Genomic DNA, 17,985 nt, shown 5'->3' on the forward strand with positions numbered 1-17,985 from the left:
TTCCTTTCTCAACCGTGGTGTGCATGTCCTTGCATGCATGAACACATGCTCATGTACACACATGCTTGGTTTTAGCAATAATTGAATTTTAGCTCAGGTTATTGTTATCTGAATACAGATAAAGCATCTGAAAAATGTTAATTAAAATGCCTGTCACCACTTCATCTCTGTACTATACAGATATTTGCCACACTTCACTTGGTTTGTGCACAGTCTCCCACACTTAAACGATAATAAGCATTCTTTTTTCTAAGGTAAAAAAACACCCTGAAATTTAGAAACGATTTCAGCCGCAAACAATCGTATTTGCTACCTTTCTCTGCTTGAAGTTGACATTTCAGGGGCCTTTTATTGTTTCAGTGCTTTGTTTTAATGTTAAAGCAGCTGTCCTATACTTGAAACATATACATAACCCTGTATATATGTAGAACTGCAGCCCAAGTGCTCACATTTCCCCCTTCTTTTTGCATTCATGAAAGCTCTGTGAGATATCTTTGAGAATCTCGTGTGTCATAACATGCCTCCCTGAGATAGGGTTGAAGAAAGCAGAGTAGCAATGCTGTCCTTTGAAAACTGGGAGAGTTAGCAACAAGGCATAAAAAGTATAGAGCATGAATACTTTATACAGCACAGAGACATCTTCCTGGATTCATGGTGATAAAAACTCTCATAAGCAGACCTAGTGGTTGGCCTTTTAAAGGATTGAAACACATTCTGGTAAATAACAGCACACTGAGTAAGACTAGGAATGGGCATATCTGACAATTTTGATTTCTCTCAGTTTTTCATTTTTCCAGTCCTCAATTCTTCATATTTTCCCATATGTTTGTGATTTTTTGAAGTCCTCATGATAATTCACTAGCATTTTACTGCAAATTTCTCCCAATATACACCTTTTGTATGCACTTTCCCTCAACATCACAGAATCACAGACTTGGTAGAGTTGAAAGAGACCATGAGGCTCATCTAGTCCAACCCTCTGCATGGCAGGAATCTTTCACCCAACATGCAATTTTCACAAATACATGCCTCTTTGTGCCCATTTACCCTAGCATATGAACTACACTGCAAATATGTGCAGCTTTTGAAGGATAGCTATCTTTTGGTTTGTATACTGCTTTGGAAAGTGCAAATTAGGTAGGTTCACCTTTAACTAAATCAAATTTCTCCTCCATCTCTAAGCAAGACCAATAAACTTGGGTTGTTAGGTCCAGATTTTGAGAAGCTCCTGTGTCTTTAACTGTTACGTTGAAGGAAGAAAATTCACCACACAACTTCTTTTATCATTGTAGTACTGTGATGGGGAGAATCACATCTTGTGAATTTTCACCTCAGCACAACTCTTAAAAGCACAAAAAACCCACTTTTGAATTTCATTGTCTTAGGTGTACTTAAAATTGCATAGTCAACTGATGCAGGTTTCCTCAGATTGGTGAGGCAATGGTGGGATAAGAGTTTCTGCCTGTCAAGCTGCTGTGAAAGACTCTCATATGTCATGACAAAAAACTACAAAGAGGTGGATAAACTGTATCAGCAAAATAGTTCATTCCCTTACCCTAGTTTCCTCTTCACCATTTGACCATGGGTATTAAGCTTGCTGGTTGCAGCAAGGCAATCTGTATCACATAACAAAATGAAGCACTTGTTTGAGCAGGAGACTGCCACATAATACCATTTTTTGGCCAGCCATCTCCACCTCTGTACAACTTTTAAAATAATGAACTCCAGTCAATTTAACATTGTGACAATATATGCAGTAGCTACAGGGTTATGTGGACTTCACTTCTACTAGGGCTTTCTTAAAGCACCCTCCTAATAATACTGGAAACTACGGTAGCTTGTTAAGGGTCCTGGGAATTGTAGTTCTTTGAGGGTTTCCAGGGTTCCTTTTTTGGGGTGGTGGTGCTTAAATGAATGTAGTACACACAATCTCCTATTAACACCGTGGCGAGAGAGGATTCTGGAATGCTATGTTTTATGTTTCTGTCTGCTCCTGTGATCTATGTTGGAATTTCTGTTTAGTACCTAATACTGCCTCTCTTGTTTCTTAAAATGGTGAGATTTTATGCATCGCACGCCCTAAATTTTAGTGCCCCTTTCTTTGAGGTTCTGTTCCTAATATTTCTTCAAAGGACTAGATTTACTATTGAATTGTTCTTATCAAACAATTACATATATAAAGGATAGGTTTGTGTGCGTGTGTGTGTGTAGTTGCTGTATATGAGCCTCACTTGGTTAGGTTGAAAAAAAATTGAGTAAATTATATATTGAACTGCTAACTGGTGTGGAGGCCTTGCGGTTTCCATGGTAACTGGGCTGGAAATAGCTCCATGTGACATCAGAATGGCACAGGTATAGTCAGATCCAGCTTTTTCTACCACCCCCAGCTAGTGAGCGCAGTAGGTACAGATATCACACGTGATTAGCAAATAGTAATATGCTAAGAATTTCAATTAAAGTATGTAAATATTCAAACAACCTGGGGTGACTTCTTATCTCTTGTTAGTAAATTAGAAGAGTTCATCATATGCCTGAAAAATATATGAATTCTCTTGCAGGTAAGAATTAGAAAATATTTCCCTCCCAAACTCTCCATTCAAGCATTTGCATTTCCTATATATATCCGTGTTTTTTAAGTTGCCGTAAAAGATCCTCCAGCTTCTATAGGCAAAAATAAAATTGAGATTTGGACAAGAAACTGCACATTTAATTGTGTTATCTCCTTCGCAGAGTGAAACATGACACACAATTTTTAAAAAATTGGTGTGTGTGGGGGTCTTAATACTCTTTCTCCACCATATGCTATAGATAAAGATGAGTTCTCTGTAAACGTATAATGTTTTTTGCTGGGAAATAATAATGAAATGTTAATTTTGACATCATCCTGATTTTTCAGTTATTATATGAGTGTAAGCTCTGCTGTACTGTACTGAGGAAGTGGCAGTGAAAGGCTTGAAGCATTGAATTGATTGGTAAAAGATTAGTGATAAATGAATTTATTAATGTGAGCATTTTTACACTTTAATAGAAAGAGACAGGGTGTTGAATTTTTAACAGAGGTGTCTTTTAATCAAAATGTTAATTAGTCATTGACTTTAAATAGTTTTACAGAAACAAGCAGATCTATTTAAATAGTCTGACTGAAGTATAATAATAACAAAATTGCAAAGATTTTATTTGTATCCTGTCCTGGACCATGTTTTGAAGGGTACATATCCTGAAAACTAGCCCTTTTAACTGCATATGGGCAAGAAAGACTCAGAAGTATGTAAGTATATTTCCATAGAGATAAGAAGGAAAGGGGTGATTAATTTTGAAACCCAGCTCCCGTTTTGTCTTTCCAGCCTTTTGTAGTTCAGTTCTTTCCAACCATCTATTTGTGGGTGAGAGTATAGATATTCTGTATGCATCCTGCTAGATCAGTGGGAAAAGATTAAGGGATGTTTTCAAGAATTATTTTAGCTGGAACACCCAGGGCCTGTCCAAGGTATTTTGCTGCCTGAGCCAGAACAGTCAATAGTGCACCTCATTGTCAAGGTGCACAGTACCCTGAGCTGAACAAGTTACTTTGGTACCTGAGGCAGAAAATCCTGCAAGAGCCTCTCTCTAGGAGTGAAAATGCAACAATAATAAACCAAATACCCTATTTTTCCATGTATAACATGTATAAGACAACCCCTATTTTTTTGACCACAAAAAATGGGGGGGGGATTGCCCATAGTTGTTGAGCTTCTTTTGGAGGGCATCACTGCAGCCACCAATCATCATCTACACACACAATCGCCACCAAAAACCCACCTGCACACTCAACGCAACCACAGCAGATTGAACACACACCTCGCTGCTGCTGTAAATTGCCCACCCAATTGCCGCAGCCAATCATCAACAGGCCTTTCTGCAGCAACCATTCACACGCCCAATCACCGCTGCCAATCTCCTGCTGGCTGCTGCCACCAATCACCCGTCCCCCCTCTGCTATCTGTGTATAAGACAACCCACAATTTTTGCCTAGTACTTCTAATGAAAAAATATCATCTTATACACAGAAAAATACAGTAACTAAATTTGCTGCTCTTTCATGATATCCAAAACCACCTGCCCAGTGGAGATGCCTCACTCCTGTCTAATGGTTGGGCCAGCCATGGGAACACTTCTCCCTTTGTCTCATGTGCCCTAGCTACAGAGTAGGAAGGAGGGAGGGAATGACGCTTGCTGGCGCTGACTGTAGAGAATTGGTTAATGTCACCAGCTTCTCCAGAGGCCTAATGGTCTGGAAAAAGCTGAAAGTGAGCTTTATGCAACTGAGAGGGGCAGGAGATGATGAAAAGGATTATTACAGGCCTTGACTGTGACAGGAAATGAGCAGCTCTTTCTCCCAGACTCTGCTTTTCAACTTTCCTCTCAAGAGTCTTCACCTTCCCTTTGGGTGGGAGATGTGGAGAGTCTGAGGCTGCACACACACCAGACACCTAAAGCACACCACTTCCCTCAAAGAATCTTGGGAACTGTAGTTTACAGCTTCACAGGGCTACAGTTCCTGGTGCTCTAAGCAAACTGCAATTCCCAGGATTCTTTGGGTGAAGTCATCAAAATTTTATTGTATATACGGTCTCAGGAAGGAAAAAAGAGTGAGAGCTGTCCCCAGGAGTAGTCAGTTCATAGCTACCACTTCTTTTTAGCCGTGATGGTCATGGATTACTCATAGCAAGCACCTTTTACTCCACAGGGCATTGGAAGACTTTGGGCTCTCAAATTTCAGTAGCACACTGTGTGACGCTAAAATTTGGTGCCCTCTGCCTCTTGGGTTCCATTCCACAACACTGTTGTGGTGTCCCCGCCCAGTGCAGCCAAAGCCAGTGCAGTTATTCTAAAACCATCTCTGCTCAGGGACACCCTTCTGTCAAGAACTAGAAACATATTCCCCCCCCACACACACCTCTTAAGTGAAAGCTGGGAATCTAGGGGTTGTGGTTCATATGGGGAGAAGGCAAGTACCCATCCCAGACCACAAATGTCCTGATTTGCCCATCTTTTGCTCTTTTCTTTTCCTTTTATTTTGAAATAGGCAGCCTGGAGCAGGCCAGAGGGGAAGGGAGCTCAGTGGCAGCAGGCAGCTGATCAAATCCCTTCAACAGGACAAGTGCTTATGGAAAATGCCTTATTTACCCCATTGTTTATAGCATTTCATACTTCACACTTATCACTGACTTGTTCTTGGAAATGCTAACACCTTGCAGCTCCCATTATTCTTATCACCTGCCTCCTGGCTGGCGGGGGTTTTTGCAGTTGGGCAGCTAAAGGGGCAAAATGATAGGGAAAGGCGAAATGGGAAGTAACCATGAAATACCAACTTGGAATGTAAATCAGATCAATCAGAGAGGCTTTCTTCCTATTCTTTGTGTTAGTCTTTTTGTTTTAAGCTGTGCTAGTCTGGAGACATTCCCAGTAAGGTTTCCCAGAGAATGAGAATGACAGAAAAGCAGTTAGACACACATAAATGAGGAATATGTTAAGGGTAGACAAGGATCAGAAAATGGTTTTGGAGAAATTGATTAATTGGAGCTATGAGAAAGGGTTGTGTGTGTGTGTGTGTGTGTGAGTGAGAGAGAGAGAGAGAGGAATTCTAGGATCAGATGACTCCCCTGGGAAAACCGCTCAGTAGGCCCTGGCCAAAATCCTTTGGAGGTTTCTTGCTCTCAACTGCTGCCGTTGCGGTTGTTTTTAAAGCCAGAGGGGGAGCAGCAGGCATGTCTCAGAAGTAATTAATCATGTATAGCGAAGAAGAGATTCTTCAGAGAGAGCACACCAGATTAGTTCTGCCTTTCCCCCTTTTGCAACTTTCCTTTCCCTCTCCCTCCTGCCCTGTTTTGATTGACTTGCTAGCTTTCCTGCTCCTTATTTTTGAATACCGGGGAGGGGGGGGGAGGTTAGGTATAGTAATTCATCTACTCAGGTGTTTCTCTTTTCTTACACAGATATAAGCAGTATTTCTAGACTTTGGTGTTGAATACTTGTGAGAAAAGCAGTGGATAGAATGGTGGAGGGTTATTGCAGCTAGAGGTGAAGAGCATGAGCTGTGGTTTGGGTGTGCCCCTGATTCAAGTCTCAGCTTGCTATGATCTCTCTGGCAGGGAAGCCACAATCTCTCTCAGCCTATAATCTATATGCCAGCGTGTGGTTCTGCTGGGAGTTTGCTGCAGAAAGAGCTGAGTGCAAGGCTGCTTCCCTGAGAGTGAATTGGGACCCTTGAGTGTACCAATTCGAATGCCCAGCCTCCCCACCCCAACCCCTTTTTGAAGGACATGGTGGTGGAGTGTTCAGGCATTTGAAAGAAAACCCAAAGGGTCGTAATCATGACAAATGAATAGTGGTTCTCTTACCAGTACCACTGCAGTGCTAAGTTCCCACCATGTAACAGTGAAGGCAAGAGGGAAGAGAGCTGCTTTGGTTGGTGAATACCAGGTGCTCCGCATCACCTGTTGTCACTGTTGGCCAAACGCTCGTGATTCTTTCTTTTTTTGCACAGGGCAGCAGAGTGGGCTTTATATTGGGTGAGTCAGTATTACCGGTATGTCCATGACTGCTAAGGGGAGAATGTGGAGCTAGGCTGGAGCACGGAAAATGGAATAGCACTTAGGTAATAGCACATTTCCTGCTGAGCACCAGTTGCAGCTGCTACACATTGCTGCCCTCCTACAATGCCCCTCATCTCTCCACAGGCAACAAGGCAGTTATTTGACATTCACAGAGGCAAAGATGACTCCTCAGTGCCATGCAGATTACAACTCAGGCCCACAGCAACTGTAGCAACCAGTAGGAAGCTAGCCATTCTGTGTGGGGCTGCCAACTTTGTATTCTGCTAGGGTTTTCAGAGTGCATGATGGGCAGTACTGTAAGTAACAGAGGAAGCTGTACCAAGTTGGAGCTGCTACCATGTAGACAGCTGCTTCTGTTGCTCTTCTATTTCCACACAAGTGTTAAAGCCTCAGGTCAAGTTGAGCATTCATCCTGCTTGTATATTTGGACCTGGGGGGGCATGTCAAGTGATGGATATCTCAAGCCATCCCAGTACGGTACTTTGCAAAAAACTTTCTCTCTTCACATATACACTAGTACTGGTGTGTTAACTGCAGTGTGGTTAGCATTGTCTTCTCCTGGAAAGCTTTTCAATTCTATATTCTACTCTACTTGGTCATGGGGGATCTGAGCAGGGCGATTCCTTCTAGTTTTGTGACATGCTTGTGCCTTGTATGCTACCCTCCAACATTTCTCCAGTGAAAATAGGGACATCCTATTCTATTATTAATAATAAACATAAACATCATAAACATAATACAACATTAAACATTAAAAGTTCCTATACAAGACTGCCTTCACATGTCTTCTAATGGTTGTATAGTTACTTATCTCCTTGGCTTCAGGGCTGCATAACTCCATAACCTCCAACATTTTTCTGATGAAAACAGGGACGTCCTAAGGAGAAGCAGGTTCAAATCAGAAAGTTCAACCATAGTTTTATTGGGTGACTATGGTCAAGACTGTTTGACTTCACCTTCGTTCCAGTTGCTGTTGGTTGCTCTAGTAGTGTGAATTCCTTACGTTAGTAGCTGAGAGTACCAGCCAAACCAAAAGATACTGTGTTTTTAAAGTGGATAGTATAATTTGTGAGTTTGGATCATGTAAATGTTTGACTGAACACTCAAAAGACCAATTTATAAATCTACTAGGCTGCCAAACCTTGATATGTCTAAGGCCATGGAAAAGATTCAGGGCTACTTTTTATAACCACTTCAGAAGTGGAAAAGCATTCAGGATGCCATTGCCCACCCTTTCATTTTTCATTTGGTACAGTGGTCTTGTGAGAGTGCATCCATGTAACAATTGCATGTTACCACATCCTGCACTACATTTGAAAATGGGCATATGTCAGAAAGCGGCAACTTAATTACCTCAGTTGGTCCTTTAAGAAACTTCCTTATTTTGGCCTATTATGGTTGTGATTGGCAACACTATTGGTCACCCACAAATGCCTGGAATGCTTGGCTACTGAGATTACTCTTTTACATTTCCCAGTATATGTGGAACTGTTTCCCAAATATGAATTTCCATGAAGGTACCACAAAGGTGTGGCATGCCCACAAGCAGTGTATTCGGGCATACAACTGTATGTGCACATAAAATATGTAAATAATCTGACTTTTGGCTGTAGTATATGTTTCTGTGGAAGCCTTCGGTGCTTATAAAGTTGTCATGCTTTTTAGCCCTTTCTATCCTTGATTTATGGGAGCATTTAGTTTTTAAAAATGATATAAGCATTTGCGTTTTATTGGTTAATCATAAGATTTTGATTCCTCCTTTTTGATGCTGACCTTTTTTTTTTTGATATACCGTAGTCATGTTTGGGGATGACTTCTAAGGCTGTGGCAAAGTGAATTTTCTGCATTGCCTGAAGGCAACCTATGTCTATTTGGAGTGGGAGGAGATGAGCAGGACAGCACAGGTTTTTGTTTTTTTAAAAACCCTCTGTACCCAAGAACTGCCACACTACCAGAGGCCATTTTAACCCTTCATTCTTCGCAGTAAAATAAAATAAAATAAAATAACGTGGCATTTGCATTTCTTTTTTAGTATAAAGACAAATTCACAGTGCATTGTGACATTGGACTTAGAGCATGATATATTTGGTTGGGTTAAAAAAACACACTTGTTGGGCAAATAAGGAATAAAATATATAAATGCAGTTCTACTTTTCCTGAGGCCTCCTGTATTTCTTGAACATGTCTCAGATTGTTTTTTGGGCCTTAGATATTTTCACATGTGAGGTGAAAAGTCAAAATGTCATCTCTTTCTCACACCACTCCCGGCCCTTCTCCATCCATGCTTTGGATTACTTTTCATTTTTTTAAAAGCAAACAAACCCAAATATATGGAGTTGGAAGTGGGGGTGGGGGAATGCCTTGAGGTAATGCTGGTCTTAGCCAGACTGTTCATATGCTGCCTCTGTGCTAGGCATGTGTTTATGATGAGACAAGAGCTGAGCAGAAGCTATATACCTTTGCTGTTTAAGGTGCAGAGGAATAAAGGGATGTTTGGGCAGATACCAGCCCACCAGAGGCAGGACAGAAAGCAGTTCAATTTAAGATGTGCTGTCCTTCTGGGAAGGCTTAGTTTTGCTTGGGCAAAACTGAGCAGCAGTGTAATTTGAGCTTTTGACATAACACAGAATGTGGTAAGTATAACTACCAGTCTTCCTTTAATCTCACCAGCTGACAAGCAGGAGACCTGCCTTGGTTGCTGAGGTAATAGCAGGGAGCAAAGCCCCTTTTATCCAAGTCCTGCCTTTACCTGTCCCACACCTGTCCTATGTGTCAGGTAAGGGGAAGATTGTGTGTGGCTTGGTTGAATAACAACAACAACAACAACAACAACAACAACAACAACAACAACAACAACAATTTATTATTTATACCCCACCCATCTGGCTGGGTTTCCATGGGCCAAAATGAGAGGCCTCGTGGGACTAATTAGTCCTGGGGCCTGGAAGTTCCCCACCATTGCCCTACATGATCCTACTGCAATTTTTTGGACATGGATAGAAGCCTTTCTTAAGGGTGCTTCTACAGAAGGAAGATGTTTTTTAAATGGCTTGTTCATATTTGGTTTTGTATGCGTGCGCCACTGGCACACAACTGTAGTTTCATTCTAATGCTTTTTTAAAAAAAGATATAGCTCTGTTTTCCATCCACACCAGGGGCTAGTCTTCAATGGGATGTTTCTGTGCTATGAATTCTGCCCCCTCCCCTCAAAACCTGCCACTTCTCTTCACTACCTTGCAACTCTGGGCAAGTGTGCCGTTTTCTGTTTCTGTGTATGTATATCTTTTTTTTTCCGGTCCAGAGTAAGTGCACAAGAGCTAATGTTTCCAGCCCTTAGCCATCATGTTTCACAAGGGACACTATGGTAGCTTGTGCTTTTTGTTGGGCGTGGGGAGGGGCAAACATTCCACCTTTTCTTTTAATGCAGAGGTCTTGCACAAGTCTGATCTTTAGTTAAAGGTCTAAAGTTCTGGTTGAAGTGGTGTTACATAAGACCTCTCTATTAAAAATCATTAAAAAGTCCTGATGTATGTACTGTGATTACAGCTTCCAAGATAACCCCTCCCCCTCCCCGCCAAGATCTTAATAGAATAGCTCTTCTGAATGGCATTTTTGAAATTCCAGTGTTCCTTCAGCATGCAGCAACTGGTCGAAATAGGCACACTCAAATAATTTGGGGCCCCAGAAACAAAATGGCTAGGTCATGTTTAAGCATGGAAGAACTAGAAGTCAGGGTGTGGCAATAGAGACCTACCACCAAAATGTCACTACATGTGACAAACCACTCACTCTCCTGCCACTCCACCCCCCCCCAACTACAGTAAAATCCACTAAAGAGTTTCTTTTTTTAAAAAAAAAATTATTTTATTAAGTTTCTTACAGATATAACACATATCACAACAAAAGAAAAGCAGAGAAAAAACAAAAGAAAAAAGACAAGATCACAAATATAAACAAAAAAGAAAATAAATACAAGGTACCTAATACCTAAACAACCTAATCACCTAAACAACACAAATTAATTGATTATTTAAACTTCTAACCTCATAAACATTTTTTGGGCTTCCTCTGAGCCCTCCCATCTGAATTTCCTTGTAATTAAAATGTAGCAGTTTTCTGGTATCATTTTTTTTAAAAAAAAACACCACAGTATTCCAATTAAAATAAAAAATTTTAACTTTCCTTTAGGTTCTAAATCTTTTTTATTTAACTCTTTATTCTGGTACTTTCAAGTAATTTCTAATTTTTGATATCACAATATTTATTCAAATAGTCCTTAAATTTCTTCCACTTCTTGGTATTCCTCTTCTTTTTGGTTGCGGAAATCCACTAAAGAGTTTCAACAGTAGTGGTGACTGCAGATTTAGAACGGGTAGTTTTTGCATAATGGACATCCCATAATAAGATGAAACCTGACTTTAATGTAAAAGAAAAAGTATGGGCTGGCAGCATCGATCCAGCAATAAACCTCCATATGGAAGCACCCTATAGTGACTAGTTTTGGTTGTGTCCTCCTCTCCGCAGAGGATGCATCCCTGTTAGACCCCTTTTTCCTATTAAAAACTATTTTCTCAGATTAGTTAAGTATGTGCGTGGTTGTGTGTGGATGCGAAAGAGCAACAGTGCCAGTGTGATGCAGTGAAGAGTGTTGAACTTTTGGTACAAGGAAAGTGTTGAGTTCAAATCCTTTCTCATCAATTAAGCTCACTGGGAGGCCTCATGACAAGGTGCTTCAGCCGAACTTGGCACAGAGAGATAAGAGGATAAAATGAGAACTCCTTGTATGCTACCCAGAATTCCTTGAAATACCAATAGGATTCATAGCCAGAATATGATGTATCTGTGATTTTTTCTAAAACGTAGCTTATATATGTAAACTAAATGTGGGAGGAATGCTTCTAGAAGACAGTTGAGGGTTACACCAGGTTTTGTATATAAACCCTGAACTCTAAAGTAGTCATTTTTGATACATCAGATTCTTGAATTTGGCCTTGTGTGTGTTTGGGACTGAGAGGATAATATCTACTGCATAGCTGTGGAGCTTTTAATATAGGAAAATTGCCTGCATTCATTTGAGCTCCTCTAGTGAAAAAGAAGATCCCATCTTACTGCAGCTTGAATGAACCAGAAATTCTTCCCACCTCTGCAATAGGTTTGCTGCACAACCTTGATCAAGTCACTTCATCTTTTGCACCTCTGCTGTTTTCCCTCCATTTCACTTTCTGATTTGGGCAGCCTGAAATCCTTTAAGAGCCCCCTGATGTCGATCTGAGTATAACCAACATCTAATCTTAAGCCTTTAAATATGGTTTCAACTAACTTGAGTTATTTAGCATTTGCAGCTTTGACTAATTAGTCAGACTGTTAATTGAGTAAAACATGTTTCCTATAGAATCTTAATATTAATGGAATATTCTTTCTGCAGAACTTTATTCCCTTTTATTTGGAGTTTGCCCATTAGATTCTGGAGAGGCACTTGTATCTTTTAGGAATTGCTGCCATGCAAGTTTCCTTTACACAGAGCCATTTTCCCCATAGGGCTTAGTGGTGCATCGCACCAGGGCGCCAGCCTCTCAGGGGTGCCCCAGCAAGTGGGGGAGCTGCGCGGCTTTGCCGCCGGCCTCCCCTTTCCCTACACGCCTGCCAGCTGTGCCCCGCTAACCATAAGGCTGGCGGGTGCACAGCTTTCCTCCCAAGCCTCTGCAGGGATTGCTCTCCCGCAGCGGCATGGGGGAAGAGTTGCACGCCCCCCCCCATGGTTGGCAGTGCGCAGCTATGGCCACCCCAACACTATTTACGGTAATTTGGGGGCGCTGGGCAAATATTTGCACCCCGACGCCACATCTGCTAAAGACGGCCCTGCCTTTACACTCTTGGGGAGCTCCTGTCATGAACTCCAGGGTTTTCTTTCTTTATGCTTTATTGAGAAGAAAAAGGAGATCATTCAGCCCTCCCATACCCAAGAAATCTCCTGATGATCTCCTGATGGTCTCTGCTGACTCTCCAGAGAGGAGGAGGCGTGTTCTCCTATCTACTTATTCTGCCCCAGCACCACATCAATGTCTGTGTGTGTGAGAGTCAGTCAGTCAGTGTATCGGAGAGAGAGAGAGTGTTAGAGATCGTGTCTAGAGATAAGGTTGCTGCTAAGAGCAGCTGCAGACTCTCAGTGTAGCATTGATTTATGCTTAGAATATTCAGCTCTGTATATAGTTTTGTATCATAGTTGTAGTTACAGAATAAAAGGAAGATATTCTACAGAGCTGCTCTCTGAGTGTTTTATACTCTGCAAGACTCTGCAAAACTCTGCTGCGCAACGACTGTATTATTGAGACAGTGAATCCGGTGCTCTCAGCTCTAAGCTGTGAGTCCACAGCACTGTGACCTGTTCCTGTGAGAAAGGTGGTCTCTGGCAGTGCTACCCAGCTCGCCTAGCCCAGTCGTGGGCGATGCTGACAGTTTCCCCCCTGACTCCCATCTCTAGTACTTCAGCTGTCAGTGCCAGACCTAGACAGTTTGCTATCTGAAGTGGAGCCATGGCACATACCCATCCTACTAGGGCCAAACTTTATTTGAAATGTTACTCTGTCAATACATGCCTTCACCTATCTCCTTGATGTTCAAGTGGCTCATGTGACCCTGCTGCCTGGATCTATCCATGCGTCCTACACTCACAGTCTCTTGAAAGGTTCCTCCAGACTAGGGATGTAAGGAGGCAGAGATTTCTGTCCTATCGTGTGTTTACTGCAATCGCCGCTGTTTCTGTAGTGTTACACTTTGGCTTCTGCTGAAACCTACGTTACTCATCTCACTATCTGCTGTGGCCAAAACGAATGTAATTAATTACATAATTAACCATGTCAGTGCATTTCAGTGGAAGGGAAGCATCAAAAACAATGTAGAAAAAATCATTTCTTTAACATTTGTGGCTTGAGGGGAAAAAACCTGTCACGAATGCTGCTCATATTTCTTGAGTGATTTCTGTTCTTGACCTCAAACAAGCATGCGAGGTGCAGGAATTTCTGCTCCCATTTCCATTTCCGATGGAATTCTCCAAAAAGCACCAGATTGCAGCAGATTGACTGGATATAGTTAAAGCAGAGAGAGGCAGATTTCCCATGCTTTTCCAGCGATGTTTAATGTTTGGCAAGCAAATGTTCTCCTTTCTTGGATTAGGAAAGCATGTCTGCCCTGTATGTTAGATTGCTGGATTATCCCCGTGTCATGTGAAGAGCGTGCAGAAACCTTTAGCTTACAATAGCAGCACACCCATTCAGAGTTTGCCAAAAATCCATTGTGAAGAGTCAGCAAAAAGGCTGCATGGCAGGCTTACTGTAAATCAAATTATAAAAGTATCTCTCTCTGCATTAGTCCAAGCACACCACAACTCCTGACAGACTTTCTCAGTTCTCTCCCCCATATATACATTTTATCACCAACTTGTAATTAAACTCTTTTTGAGAGGGTATAAGACAAGGAGTCAAGTTTGCATTACTTTTTTGTTGAGCTAGAGGGAAATGTACTAATGGTGTAGAGAAATTGATTGCAGGAGGGGGAGGAAGAAACAGGGTGAGATTGGCAGGTGACTGCAAGCTTCAAAGAAATGACAGCAACAGCAGCTTCTCCCATCCCAATTGTATACTGCACTGCAGGTACTAAGCTAAGATGTGGGACATGGAAAAGGCTGATCAAGGTTGGTGCAAGGATGTGGGCAAAGGAAGGGTGCTGACTGAGGGCTGTTGCATGCTCCTGAAAAAGGTCCAAATGCTTTTTTGATGTAATGTTTGTTTGGATTTTCCAAAATACAGTATTGTTCATTCCTATAAACAATGAAGGACTGCTTTCCAAAATGTTACGATATACTACAGTCACTGCAGCACCTTAAATGCTCTGCATAAAATTATTCTGTAGTTAATTGCCCAAGGTTGCATTCTAATGCATGTTTACCTGGAAGTAAAATTCACTGAAAGATAGATTGAGTACACAGATGTAGGTATCAATTGTGATTCTTCTTCCATTGTTTGTATTTTTTTAGGAGGGGCTTGAAAAGGGCCCTTCTCATTCCCCTTTTATTCACATGTTATAAGGTTCCTTGACTGAAAATGCAGTTACTGTTGCAAATGAGATTGCACCATTTTTCTTCGCTTTCACAGACAATCCTTTAATACAGTATATTAGTGTTCCTTCCTGCCCACCCCTTCTGTATATTTTATATTGTGTGGAGTTGGGAAAGAGGGATTTTGCAGTCTTAATATGAATCTTCACTTGATGTATGCCTAATGAGTCTTTGTCACTATTACTAACTCATGCTTTGGAAATGAAGAATTGAAGATGAGAACTGCAGAGTGATAGTTACCTTTTTTTAAAGAAAAAAATCTACTGATTGTGTTTGTTTACTTGATGGGTGGGGAATATCAGAAGATGCTTTATTTAGCCTAGTTTTACTTACTCGGACTGGCAGCAGCTCACCAGGATCTCAGGCATGGGTCTTCTGTATAATCTACTACTTGACCCTTTTAGTGGGAGAGGCCTGTGATTCAACCTGGAACCAAATGCATGCATGGCAGGTACTGTGGCACTGAGGGATGGTCCATCCCTTGAATATTTTGATAGGAGAGAAATTTGAATCATAGAATTGTAGAATTGGAAGGGTCATCTAGCTAAACCACCTGCAATGCAGGAATCTTTTGCCCAATGTGGACTCAAACGCATGACCCTGAGATTAAGAGTCCCATGCACTACCAACTGAGCTACCAGTAACACAGCTACTCAGTCACTTGCTAAATAATAACCCTCTTTAAGGGCCCATCTAGACAAGATGCAGGAGGTCCATTATGGCATCTCATAAGAGGATTTTTAAAAAAAGTTAAAAGCAGTCATGGGGGTGGGGGGGAGCCCAGCAGTGGCAGACCTTGAGGGCTCTAATTTCTGTGACATCCCTTCCACTCTACATCATAGTTGTGGCACCCCTGCAGTGCCCTCGAGGCACTGTGCCCAGTGTGACCAAACCAGTCATGCTGGCCTAAATCTGCCTCTGAGACCAAATTAGATTGGGGCCACAGCACTTTGAGAGAGCAATAAATGACCTCTCAGTGTTGATGTTTTACGCGTTCTGCAGATGCCCATGCATTGTTGCAGGCAGGAAAAGGGTTAAGGCCTCCCTCCGTGCTGCAGTCCTGATGTGGTTCCTCCTTTTAATTTAACATCTAGTTGGACCCTAACTATCACAATTCAAGTCATGGGATATGAGTTTCCTTGACTGAAAATTGGATATAGTCAGTTTCAATATGGCTGCAGAGTTGATGGAAGAGAGACACCGTTTCCACACACTGATGAGAGAAAGGAGGATTGCCTGGAGGTCACCCTCTCACCCCCAATAAAGAAAAACAGAAAGAGGAAGAATATCCTGGCTCCAGTGATTGGCCAGAGGATCAAGGTAAAACTAAAGGACCCCTGGACTGCTTAGTCCAGTCAAATTCGATTATGGGGTGCTGCGCTCATCTCCGCTTTCAGGCCAAGGGAGTCAGTGTTTACCCACAGACAGTTTTCCGGGTCATGTGGCCAGCATGTCTAAACTGCTTCTGGTACAATGGGACACCGTGACAAGTGCCAGAGAACACGGGAATGCCATATACCTTCCTGCCACAGCGGTACCTATTTATCTACATGGGCTGGTATGCTTTCGAACTGCTAGGTTGGCAGAAGCTGGGACAGAGAAATGGGAGCTCACTCTGTCAAGCAGATTCGAACTGCCAAGCTTATGACTGGCAAGCCCAAGAGGCTCAATGGTTTAGACCACAACGTTCCCTGTGTCCCCTTGGCCAGAAGATCAAGAGCTGCTGGAAGGCTGCTTCCCTCTCCCTTCCAAACAAATAAATGAGACACACTGTGGCTGCAGAGGTGAGGGAGAGATCATCTGGTCCCAGTCATTGGCTAGAGGAAGAAAAAAACTTCTGGGAGGCTTCCCCATCTTCCTCTAGCAAGAATGCCAGTGAGTGGAAGACCTTCAGCTTTTGTTTGTTTTTCTTTCTTTTAAAAGTGAAACTGTAAACATCTGTGATTACTTAAGTGCAGTTAAGAGTATTCCACAGAGAGCCAATCATGTTGCTTTCACTGGGGGCGGGGGGAATATGTGTTGTATGATTCTTAGTTTAAACTTTCACATGTGTATAATTTGGCACTAAGACGTGGAGGACATTTAAACTGTAGATATTGGCAGACTTGAACTTACTCAGTTGAGAAGAAAGCAACATGATTCCACTATCCTCCTCTCTTTGCTTTCTCATTCCCTTCTGCATACCTTATTGGGGGAGCGGGTGTTCCTGTAGTCCCTGAATCTGATATTGATTTGCTGTCAGGGCTTGGGAAAGATCCTGAAGTTTAATTTTGCCTTGTATCTTGCCCTGTGACAAGTCTGGTGCTAGAGAGGCACTAGGAAGAAAAACTTGCTTTACTTTACAGTGAAAGGAATTATTTGCTCTGGTGCCCTGAGACAAACCATGGTTAACCACTATGCTTTGTATTTTCACTGCTGCTAATTCTTCCTCAAGGACTCCTCTCTACCCCTCTTCTTGTTAATAATCTCCCAATGCCCAGAAGCAAGCCTTTAGAAAATACATGTGTAAGAAAGGGAAGCTAGGGAATGCAATTAATATTCCTGTAATGTAACATCAGCAGCATGCACACACTGAGTAGAATATTAGAGCTATTAGTGATGAGAGTGCATGCAATATCTAGGTGGAGAATACAGTATGATTAATATGCCTCTAAGCAGCAGCCTCTCAGCTTGGGGAATTCTGTAGCATGGCCAAAATATTTCTTTCCTTTTCTTTTTCTTCTTCAATTACCTTTCTATACCAACAAAACCACTATATGTAAAAAGGCATTCATTTGCTTTTGTGCTGTCTTGTGGAATTTGTGCTAGACCTATAATGAGCATTCCAACTCCTTTAACATCTTGCATAAGAATAACAAAGTTATTTTGTTAGCCTGGATAGATTCTGGGTGGGTTAACATTGCAAGCCTAACACCCAGCCTGGAGATGGTTTGGATGGAGCGGAAGTGCCCCTCTGTACCAGTCCTCCCAGTATGTTCGCAGAAAGCTCCATGGGCACAATTTTTCCACCAGCAATATTTCTGCTACTGGTAGGCTGCGAAATGGAGTGTTGCAGGGGTGGGACTGAGGTGACCTAGGATCTGCTGCATCGAAAGCTCTTCCATTTTCCCCTAAGAGGCCCAGGATTGGGCCCATCAACTATGCCATTGTTTCTTCCTGGAAAACCAATGGGGGGATTAACCTCCTACCCCAGAATGGAGAAAAAGAAAAACTGTTCTCAACTCCCATCCTAGCTGGCGCAAGCAGGGCTTAGTGTTACAAAAGTTGGATGCCACC

The 17,985-nt window shown here is 42.0% G+C and overlaps 1 protein-coding gene and 1 long non-coding RNA gene across 12 annotated transcripts in view; both read left to right on the plus strand.

The window, feature by feature from the left end:
• The window catches only part of TCF20 (transcription factor 20), a 186,565-nt gene that overhangs the window by 69,986 nt on the left and 98,594 nt on the right, over positions 1–17,985 (plus strand). Inside the window, exon 1 of one of the 11 annotated variants that reach the window (XM_081928639.1) lies at positions 3,202–3,268. The exons of the other annotated variants lie outside the window; for them this stretch is intronic. The gene's annotated coding sequence lies outside the window, so the exon portion shown is untranslated. Of the gene's footprint in view, positions 1–3,201; positions 3,269–17,985 lie in introns of those variants that run through there. 11 annotated transcript variants of the gene reach the window in all.
• On the plus strand, positions 6,404–7,006 carry LOC309379092. Its single transcript, XR_014172362.1, has 2 exons — positions 6,404–6,637; positions 6,720–7,006. It is a non-coding gene; the product is annotated as an uncharacterized lncRNA (long non-coding RNA).

The sequence above is a fragment of the Podarcis melisellensis genome (genome assembly GCF_964234715.1).
Source record: "Podarcis melisellensis genome assembly, chromosome: 10".
In the NCBI taxonomy this organism is placed as follows: Eukaryota; Metazoa; Chordata; class Lepidosauria; order Squamata; family Lacertidae; genus Podarcis; species Podarcis melisellensis.